Raw genomic sequence first — 11615 nt, 5'->3', positions numbered from 1 at the left:
ACCTAATCATCTATCATTATAAAAACAAAAGCATTCAGAAAGAAGGCACCAAGGATTGTCAAAAGCATGAAGTGGCTTCCATGAGGGACAACAGGTAGGCAAAACTTTCCAGTCTGTTGCAGGGATTTAGGCAGGATATGACGGGTGTGCAAAACCATGAGTGACATAGGAAGGATGGATAGGGATGGACAGTCCTTTCAAGAAGTCCAATAAATGAAACTGGAGGGAGCCATGTTCAAAATAACCAACAAGGCACAGGGTAGCATGACCCTGGAATACCTTGCTGAAGGAAGTTGTGAATGCAAGAATGTTTACATGGGTTCAAGGAAAGACGGGACAAATGCTTTGAGGGGTGAGATGTATTGGGTGTTAACGTATCCTGGGCTGCATCAAAAGGAGCGTGACCAGCAGGTTGAAGGAGCTGATCCTGCCCCTCTACTCGGCTCTTGTGAGACCTCACCTGGAGCATTGTGTGCAGTTCTGGTGTCCTCAACATAAAAAGGACGTGGAACTGTTGGAACAAGTCCAGAGGAGGCCACGAGGATGATCAGGGGACTGGAGCACCTCCTGTATGAAGACAGGCTGAGAAAGTTGGGGCTGTTCAGCCTGGAGAAGAGAAGGCTGCGTGGAGACCTCATAGCAGCCTTCCAGTATCTGAAGGGGGCCTATAGGGATGCTGGGGAGGGACTCTTCATTAGGGACTGTAGTGACAGGACAAGGGGTAACGGGTTAAAACTTAAACAGGGGAAGTTTAGATTGGATATAAGAAGGAAATTCTTTCCTGTTAGGGTGATGAGGCACTGGAATAGGCTGCCCAGGGAGGTTGTGAATGCTCCATCCCTTGCAGTGTTCAAGACCAGGTTGGACGAGGCCTTGGGTGATGTGATTTAGCGTGAGGTGTCCCTGCCCACGGCAGGGGGGTTGGAACTAGATGATCGTAAGGTCCTTTCCAACCCTAACGATTCTATGATTCTATATGTCAAATAACAGACAAGTAAACCACAGCAGAACCAGGAAATCCCCTGAACAGAATAAAGCCAGAGGTTTAGAGGGCTGGCACATGTGTATCAAGCCTTGTAAATGCTTGCCCATTTTTACTTTTTCTTCGATATTTATATATGGGTGCCGTTCATTTTTGCTGTTTGAGTGATTAACTGCTTCACTTCAGAAAAGTGCTTTTAAACACCCTGACCCCAGCAAACACCCTATCTTCCCCAGGGAAAGTTGGAGCCTAATCTCCTGCCTCATGGGCTTCAATATCTGTGCTTTCAAGCTAGATTTCCACTAAACAAAAACCTAAGTTTCCATACTTCCAATTTCATATCTAACCTTACTTAAAACATAACTCCCCATCCTCAAGACAAATCAAAGCTCTTTTTGTAAGTATTTTTATCTCTATATTATAAATATGCACTCTCAAGGGAGCCACCCCCCAAAATATCAGGACTTCTGTTATCCAGAAGGTACAATTCCATCAAGGGAAGTAGTTAAACTATTATAAAATTCATGAAATGTATAGTCTGGGCTAAGCTTCTTCTCCAGAAAGTATTTCATCCACCACAGTGAATTTATAATGCAGGCCTGCAGTTTAATAATGAAGAGGAGAACAACTACACAGTTTATGAAAAGGGCATTAGAGGAAGCAGAACAGTTGCCTAAGCTGAAATTTGGCTGCAAACACTACACATAAAAACCTGTGCTCTTGAGAGAACAGCAGCGATGCTCTACTCTTGTTCAAAACATTGACACTGCCTGAGTAGCTCAGTCAGCTCTATTGGATCACTTCTTTTTATATATACAAAAAAATAATAAATACATAAAGCACTTTAATATCCTAATAATGTAAATAGAGATTAAAAAATCTTTTTAAAAACAAAACAATCAAATAAAAAGAATCAACAAAACCAAAATGCTCTTTTCCTATCACTTAAAAACTAATGATAGAAGTGCAAGAGGAGGGGAGTAAAGGAAAAAGAAAGATTTCCAGGGACAAAAAGGGTAATGTAACCTTTGAAAATTTGCTAAGGCTTAAGACTTGTCTACTCAGACACTGCTTCCTACCTCCATTTAATTAGATTTTAATTTTCTTTTTTACATCCTTTTCCTCTACAGATTCTGAGAAGTAATTATTTCAATATCAATTGATTTGAAGGAACAGTCCCAAGTCAGAATTAAGCAGCTTATGGAAGTTTGCCTTGTTCTGGTTAAACATTCCTGCTATGCAGCTGGGTAAGATGCTTCCAGTAATAAAATCCAGCTGAAATAATGGAATTGTGCTGGTGCTCCCAGACTTGGCCTGCCTAAGTGGAACTTCTCAAATGGCTCTCATCAGTGTCAGAGATTTAGAGAAAGCCTTCCCAAATAATCAAGCAGTGGCAGAGAAACAAAGTAAAAGCTCAATCCCTTCCCTCCAGTGTGCCTTTCATCAAAAGAATATCCCATTTTCACATGTTTCATAAAAAGCATATAACAAACTGTTCATTTTCTGCTTGTGTTGTAATAGGCTACTAGGGTCACAAACAAATGTGATCTTTACATTCCGCATACAAAATGCCAATCGTCCATAAAGAGAACTTCAAATAGGCAGGTCTAAGTTCAGAAAACTTCACAAACCAGAACTAAAGACTAATAATAATAATAAACACCCCAAACCAAATACCCACACACAAAACCATGGATATTTTTGAGGGGCTTGTAAATTATTTGGAAGAGCCAGAGGGAGACAGAAAACTTGGAAATTCCGGAAACCTTTTTACTTACAGCGGACAAAGAACAGTAGGAAAAAAAGCATGAGAGTGTAAATTTTTAAAACATCAGATAATAAATAAAGTCCAAGTGTAAACGGCTGCTCAGAATAGGAAATGCACAGCATACCTCAGGATTTGCAATCATGGGCTTCACAAGATGTATCTTAGAATCAGTTCCATAATATATACATTAAATATGCACAGAAAGCTACTATTAAAGAAGATGCTTGTTAGCAGGAATGCAAGAAAACACATTCTGTGCACCCATGCAGGCAGAATATTTTCTTGGGGGGGGGGGGACGACGAAGATGGGATGACGACAAAAATCTTTGCTCTATGAAGAGAAAAATTAGAAGGCAGCATTGCACAAATGAAACTGAGAAGCATTATTTCTACAGTCCTACTGGGCACCCGACTGAGATGCTTACCATACTTCAGCAAGAATCTCTCTTCTCTGCATATCTCGTGCCCTTAAACTGCAGGAAGTAACGAGATTGCGATGGTATTGCACAAGCTCTGCGCCTCTGATCATGCTTTTTGGGATTCAGATGTTTTCACTTTTGTTCTTTCCTGAAAACTAGGACTCTACAGTCTGACAGCCCATAGTGACATGAAAGTGTTATTCTTCCAGACCCTTTTCAGGAGCAACTGCACACTTCCCCAGTTCCTGGATTTCGGGGCTTAGCTTCTCACCAATTAAAAATAATGACTTGGAGGATATTCCCAATGGGATTCCTAAAATAAATCATGCTTCACACATGGACACCACACACGGTATAATTAGACCTGTGAAAATAAACAGCCAAACGTAACCACCTTTCCCTGTCTTTACTGTAGGCAGCCCTTTCATTCCTTTAGGTCCTCCCTTATTTTCCTGTGTAAACCTCCTCATCTCTCTGAAACACCTATTATTGAAGTTCCCCTTCAGTGATGCTCTTAGTGACCTTTTCTCCCACTCCCAGCCCAAGACAATCAATATTTTTGTTTGGCTGCAGCCCACCTATGTCCCAACTATCCCCCATAGGCTGCTGCTAACCCACTGGTCAAGGACAGCAAAGCAGAGTCTGCATTTCAAGCTAGCACCGTACAATCCAGCAGGAAGAAATGTCCAGACAGAACCCATGATACAGTGTCATTTATAAATCAAATCAACATTCACAACCACAAGCGGAGCTTGAAGACTGATATATAGCCATAGTGTGTTTCAGCCTAATTTCTTAACCACCTGAGATATATAAACTGACCTTTAAACAGTTCCAAAAATAGGACAGGATAAATCTCATATCTGTCACATTAAAAGCATTGTGCAAAGAAAACCCTTTACAGCACATAAGAGGTTATTTTCTTGATCTTTCAAGAATTAGAGCGCCTCACATGTTCTTTGCTACTTCATGGTTTCTTCTGAACTGTATTTAGAAGCATGTAGTTCTAAGCACAAATACTAGTTATTTAAACCCCATTCTCACTGTTGCTGGGACCACAGCAGACCTGGGGGAAGGGTGTCAGGAAAGACACAACCATACTACATATGCTCTTCCAACTAGATTTCTCCTTAGCGAAATTCCTCATCAAAAGTATGCGGAATCACAGACTTTCGCTGTTGATTTAGAAACAGCTTCTGCTCAGAAGACCTTGAATGACCAGGTCGTCCCCACTGCTCACTGGGCACTTTATTCAGTTTTAGATTATTCTGTATTGGGGTAGGAAGCAATGGCAAGATGAAACATATGATCTTCTGGTAGAGAACCGTGGTCTTGGAGTAGCACTTACATAAATTTATATAGTTTAAGTTATTAAGAGATATAGCTAAAGAACTCCAGCATGTTAACTGGGGATGGTTGCAGGTATAGTTCTGTTTGCTTTTCTAACGGGGCTGAACACAGGCTGTACTTGTTCATTGCGTACTTGACAAGAAATTTTTGCCCTCAACCCTCTTTCTCTTTTATTCAAATCCACTCGTTCTCTTATCACAGACTGCAATTACTTCAGGCAGGGAACAGTGCTTTGTTTTAGAGCTGGTCAGTGATTAGTGGAACAATGGATTTTATTAGAGCTTTTAGGTGTTACAACAATACAAGCACACGACAAGAGCATTCAAACTCCCATCAGAGTAGCCACACACGTCTTTTTTCAGGGAAAAAGTGCTGGCATTTTTAGCTAATGTCTAATCATTTCAGATACAGTGCAACCACCAGGTAGGTCCTATAGTAAGGGTAATCATAATGTGTTTATTGGACAATAGTCCAGTTGGTGAACATTTTATGACACAGTTTTCTCACTGAAACTGTACTTTTTCTGTGCAATTGCCAGTACAACAAGAGAGGCAACAAGCAGCTCTCAGTACAGAATCACTCTGTATTACCCATAACCTGCATGCTCTAAATTGGATTGCTGCTCAGCCATCTTTGGTGGGCAAGAGAAAATAATGAAGAAACAACTCAGTTTTAGGCTCCAGGACTGGCTTCCAAAAGATTCCTTCATCTACAGCTCAAAAACCAGGGAAAAACAAAAAAACCTGTAACAATATTCCACTTTCCTGCTCCAAACTGAAAAGTTGATTTCACTAAGCACCAGAGAAGCTCAGTGTAAAAGCTGTTTCTACTTCATGATCAAAGCTAATTAGGCAATAAGCTACACATGTGCCCATCACTGCTGTTGAGGCATCACCTGTCCCTTTTGCTGTTCCTGGGACAGTCTGGTAAAACCCCTGCTTGCCCATGAAGTAAAAACCATTCAGCTTTAATCTCTGTATAGCTGCCCACAGTGCAATACTATTCAAGGAGGGTGAGCTGGATTTAGGTTTCACAACAGCCCTACTGTGACTGGTTGCAGTCCCTGAGCTGAGACCTGTTGTACTTGTAGTCCAGTGTGTCACTGTGAGGTTCTGGTACTGGTGAGGTTCTGGTAAGTGCAAGTACACCACTGTTGAGGCAACACGAAACACCGTTAGACAGCAACACATACCTACAGATAACAGTTTTAGTCTTTCTATTTTCCCTCATGTAATCAAGCTGAGGGACCTTCCTGCAATCACTTGGCTGATTTCAACCACATTTAAGACAAGATTAGGTAGCACAAATGTAATTAGGCACCTAAAAATGTCATGAAAGCATTAATGCTCTGCAAAGAATTGCTGCAAAGTGACCTTTTATTAACACCAGGCAATCCACATTGGAGAGAAGCTTCATTAACATCCCCAGTAGTAGCTACTCACAAACTTTTAGAGAGCAGACTTAATTTACCACAAGGTATTAATCTATAGGAAATACAGCTTCCTTAGTTCTAGGATACCATGATCTAGGGGTTTTAAAAACCTTTTATTAAAGACTTCTGAGCTTCATAATCAGAATAAATACGTTTTTCTGTATTTAACTAGTTAAGGCAACAGTTTCTTAGGTAAACAGTCAAAACCCCAAATAAACATAAGAAAGAAATCTTGTGTTGGCTTTTGGAGCTGCCAGTTAAACAGAAGCAATTGCTTTCATTATCTCTTCTTACGATAAACAAGACAAATCCCAAATGAATAGTGATTCAGTTAACCCAGTGGGTTATCTGTTGGTTGTCTACTGCCAGATACCTCCTGGAGAGCTATGTAAACTCTTAAATTCTTTTCCTTTTTTGCATCTGCGTGTAATAGTGTTGGTCGAATATGTGACAGTGAAAAAGCCCAAGTGCCTTCCTTTTGCTGGGGTTGTGATTGATAGTGGCCATTCTGGCATGGAAGCTGCTGGGTAACCCACATTCCTGGACGTGAGAAGAGATATCTCATTTTCCTAGTTCTCTCTTTTTGCTTGTTAATTCTGAATAAGTCATGTAAAGCTGAGTTACATCTATTTATCAATATTTAATGCTGAATATCACCACACTGCCATGTTTACAGCGCTCTCGTGGTTTTGCTCTCTGGCAGATAAGAATGCAATTTCTGCACAAGATACATCAACTCACGACGACAGCAATGTGAAGTGGTATATACATAATGTTTGTAACCACTGTGCTGGCAAACAAAGGTTACACACTGGGTGTTTGAGGAAAGAATATTATAGACGTTATAAACTGTTGTAGAAGAAACAGCAGTAGTTGAATGTAGGATTAAATATCAAGCTGTACAAGAACTGGGAAATATCTGAGACATGCCACATGAAGTGCCATGTTTCTATGTCTTGTTCCTAGCTTGAAACAAATCCCTTTTAGTTCAGTACATGAATATGGTTCGCCTTAAAAACTGTTTTGCACATGTTTTCTTCAACCCTCCTTTGTGTGTTAACTGGAAGCAGGACAAAGACAGTCTATAACAGCACGAGTGATTATATATGAATAACCACAAAATGAACAACTTGACCCTGGGTGCCATTTTTTCTGACCTCAGACAAGCAACAGTGCATTTAAACACTATTACAGAAGTTTTGCTGTAGTACTGGTCAGTTCCTTCAGATAAAGACTGAACATCAGTGCTGGAGAAGCAGCTAATAGTGGTCCTAAGAGGTTCTGCCCTGCTCATCCTCTTCTGTCTCTGAGATTGACTTAAGAGGAGTAGGTCGATCTAACCCTTTCATTGTGAGGAAAAGTCATAAAACCATGAGTAATACAAAACTAATAACACGTTTGAGTGACAGGGCTGCTGTTGGATAAAGTCATGACAATCTCTGATGCATTATGAGAAAGCAGTGCTGGAATATTCACTGAAGATAATGACATAAGCAAATTAGATTAGTTGTACCTTTATGAGCTCATAAACAGAAATGCAGCTTGAAGATTATAAATTAGAAGATGTCAATAATTAAAAACAATAAACAGAAGAACCTTAAAAACATTAGACATCACTTATGGATTCGGTACCCCAAATTTTACTTAAAACCTACATTCTTGAAAAAGAATGGAAAAAGTCAGATATTTTGGATTCCTGTTTGATTTAATAGATAATTAATAAAATTAATATTCTATATTTCTTACAGCACAGAAATAGGGCTTTGGATGGTGGATGCCTTTAATAAAATGCTGAAATATGCTTCCAAATTAAGATTTTTGTCAGTCACAAGGCTAATGATGGCTGAAGCTCCCAGCCTCTCCAGCTCTAATACAACCAACTCTCAGACTGTTGCTTGCCTCCTGGAAGAACTTTCCCCCCAGGACTTGGTTGGAAGAGCAACCCACATCTTTATACCTCCGCACTTTGGATTTCGTTGACTGCTCATAAATTTAGTATCCTGGAAGTACTGGACTCCTCTGCTTCCAACTGGCTTTTGTGCAGACTCTGGAAAGTTCTTCCAACACTTTCAGGCTTCAAGTGTTAGATCACTCGAAGGGAATTTAGAAGCTGAGTCCCAGGGCACGCAGTTTGTGTTCAGCATGATCTCAGCAGCCTACTAAGAATCCAGGGGTGTTTCCATGCTAGAAACATTAGTCAATATGTTTTATTGGAAACATTTTATATCCAATAAAGATTTCCATGAAATGCTGCTGAAGATTTGCTGATCAATTGTGTTCTTGAACTCTCCTGTCAGGCTGCTAAAATAAAAAGTGAAAAGAGAATGGTCTGCCTACCTCTTGATTCTCATGCTCCCACCATAAATATGTTTAACAGCCGCATCTCCTGAGCGCTTCTCTATAGTATGAAATATCCCATTCTGTGGATAAAGTAGTTCAGATACAGAATAATTAAATGGTTTTCCCAAGGTGACAGCATTTCTTCAGGAAACTGAAAAAAGAAGTAAATAAAATTATCAGACACAGCTGGTCTGTTCTGTTATCAGAGATGAGAAAATCTTGGGGGAGAAAATTTGTCTGCCTCTTCAAAAATCAAATGGACTCAGAAAAGCTAGAATAAGATCGTGGTTGTATTTCATAACCAGCAATAAAGTCTAATGAACATAAAAATAATGAAAGGGAAAAGTGCTTTTATCTGATATGTTCCTAGATCTCCCCATCCAAATTTGCCAAAAGCAATGAATCTTTTAGCATACCTCTATCATCTGTAGGATTTGAGTTATAGATGGTGACATCCTGAACACGGAAACTGCACTACACTCATCGGAGATGATGCAACATAAGGAAATGGAACTAGAAAGATGCACTCTGAAACTCAGAGTGTTTTAACAATTACTTTCAGACCTAAAAACACTGAAATTGCATCTCAGAGCTCCCTCTGGTAGCCCTGAAGATTTACTAAAACTTATCACAAGAAAATATTATTAGGTAGTACTGTGTTCTCTGAAATAAAGGTAGACTAAAAAATATACTTGCTGACCACTTGAAGTACCATTATGAAATACACTGAATATACTGATTTCTCAAGATACACCAGTAGCTGGTTGTCAAAATGAACAAGAAAATCATTTATTGGTAAGAAATATATCAACATGCTGCTTACACTTCACAAATACCAGACTTGTACACATTTGTCTTTTTATCTAAACAGTAATACTTCATTTTAGATTATCTTGTTCATTTTTCATGAGTGGCAAATAGTTTACTCTCTTGTAATCATTTTAAGAAGTTCCTGTTCCCTCCTTCACCCCTTTTACCTCATGTACGGCAATAAATTGGCTTTTGTGTAAATGCAGGAGGAGGACCCTCCATGGAGAAGGCAAGAAGTCACTTTGGGGAGGAGGCGAGCAGAGGGTGAGTAGGCAGGAAGGAAGAAGCAGGAGCTAACTGAATAGAACCTTTTTCTGATGGGGAAACTTGGATGTTTGTTCCTACCATGGGTTTCTACCCCTTACCTGTGATGAACAGCAAGTCAACTGTTGTGAGGCTGGGTTTTATGAGGGGAGTATAGGAAGACAATTACATATATAGGTGTGTTTGTGCTACTTTCACATCCCTATCACTGGTTAATCAGCCAAAGAAAAATGAAATAAAAGCATTTCTAAATTAAAGAGAGTATAGGTCAAAGTGTGAAGAAAAAAAAAATGCATTTTTTCTTAACTTGCTTCATTTCCAATGCTCAGAAATAAATGTTAATTCTGTAAGCTGCCAGAAATGTGTAATGTAGGTATATATCTTATGCTGAAGCTGCAAGACCTGTACAGCACAGTGTAGACATATGTCTCTTGGAAACATTCCCAGGTGAATCTGGAGTCAGGTAAAGGGGCTAAGGCAATAGGGAAAATGCTCTAATCAACTTGCTGGTCAAACTAATGAATCCAGGACTGTGTGCTCAACTCTATGCAAATGGTCAAGATAAACAGAATGCTGAGAAACATCAATTCAGCCAAATATGTAAGCAAATGAATGACCTTAATCATGTGAATGTTCCCATTGGGATCTATAAGCTGGCATGTGCTATTGCCACAAAGCATACCGGAATAAATATCCTTGCTGAAAACAAGAAGCTGATAATCCAGAGAGCCCAGCATAAGAAGTTCAGAGTAAAGCTACAGAGACAAAAATAAGAAAGTCTAAAAGTGTAAATAATCACAATCTTACGGCTGGGACTCTCAACATTGTACAGACAGTCAAAACAGTGCTTGCCAGTGATGCAGGATGAAGCAGACAAGAACATTCTTGACAAGTCAAAGCAGACAGCATAAGGTACAGGGACATTCAAGCAGGGAGATTGCAGTGGTCTGCACAACAGCTGGGATGAATAATTCCTGTTCCTTTATTACAAGGCCATTGATTAATCTGAAAGCACAGTGCTCTTTAATAAATAGGAAGGATGATAAGTTTATGCAAGGGATGTGCTTAGGAGTTCCTTGGTAGCCTTGGTTCTCATGCCAAACCACCTCCTTGCAGCTGGCAGAGAATGCAGGTGACATGGCAGGGACATCTATTACATGAGTTTGGATTGTCACAGTGGTCTGCGTTGCAGAGCTGCCCATTTAAGATAGGGACATGGCTGTTCTAAACTGGGTTTGGAGATGAGCTCGGAACAGGCTACTGTCAAAATCAGCACTCAGCTCTTAGCTGCCCTGACCATTTCCCAGCTCCAACTGAGGATCAGTGGCATCATTTGGAGCAACATGATAAAAACCTTGCAAGTGCCCTTTCTAAAATGTCAAATTCTCACTTTATTTTTTTTGCATTTTTAAGCACTATAAGATAAAATTGCCCTTGGTATCATTTCCAGAAGATCAATTTCTCTGCGAATAGAGTTGTTTTTTTTTTTTTTGTTCTTTTGATCTTTACATTTATTGCTAAAGAACATATTTTTCTTCCTGACACTTGCTGGGAGAAGGTTTACAAAATCTGTCTCTTTCCACAGTTACACTGCACATCCTCCTCCAGTGATCCCTGCAGCTACACATGTCCTCTTCGGTGGGATAAGTGCTGACATACACTACTGACTCTTCCACTAGAAGTGGAGCTACAGCATTGATTCCGGACCGCATGATGGGAGTGGGAAAAAAATGTGGGAGCTGACAGTGCCATCTTACGGTGGAAATCTAAAGTGCGAATGCGGTCTGGGAAGGAAAATAGAACGGTTGTTTCCCTGGATAGGTAAAATCAGTGCATTCAGTGCTTAAGGATGCAGGTGTGTGTATGAATAATTATTAATCTCTAGCCTTTTTGAAGTGCTTAACAACAACTGGATTGATTTATATGCTAAGGCTGAAGACTTTGTGATGAGAAGTGGATATAGGAAAGTACAATGAAAAAGGGGAGAGAAATACAGTCTTCTCATTGACTTGCTTTCCATTTCTCTTCCCACTTCGTTAGCTCCCTTAGCATGGAAATAGAATTCACTTAATGGCCGATATACCACCTTCCTCACCAACTTACTTTAAGCAGCAAATTTTAGACTGTTGATTATGTTACTGTTAGATGTTTACTGGCCATTACGAACAAGACTAAAAGGAGGAAATACAGGCTACTTCAGCGTCAGGCTTTCTTCCCCATGCACAATATATACATATGTGTAGCAGCAAT

At 39.9% G+C, this 11615-nt stretch overlaps 1 long non-coding RNA gene across 1 annotated transcript in view; it reads right to left on the bottom strand.

The window, feature by feature from the left end:
• Positions 1-461: 461 nt before the first annotated feature.
• Positions 462-11615, bottom strand: part of LOC133273736 (uncharacterized) — a 589959-nt gene continuing 578805 nt past the window's right edge. Inside the window, exon 3 of the long non-coding RNA XR_009744921.1 lies at positions 462-555. This is a non-coding gene — a long non-coding RNA (uncharacterized LOC133273736). The remainder of the gene's footprint in view (positions 556-11615) is intronic.

Source organism: Pezoporus flaviventris, unplaced genomic scaffold (genome assembly GCF_033815535.1).
Source record: "Pezoporus flaviventris isolate CSIRO_AGI_PZ_B2104156 unplaced genomic scaffold, CSIRO_AGI_Pfla_v1 ptg000035l, whole genome shotgun sequence".
NCBI lineage: Eukaryota > Metazoa > Chordata > Aves > Psittaciformes > Psittacidae > Pezoporus > Pezoporus flaviventris.
Note: the sequence above shows the minus strand (reverse complement) of the source record. Positions and strands in the feature narration are given on the sequence as shown.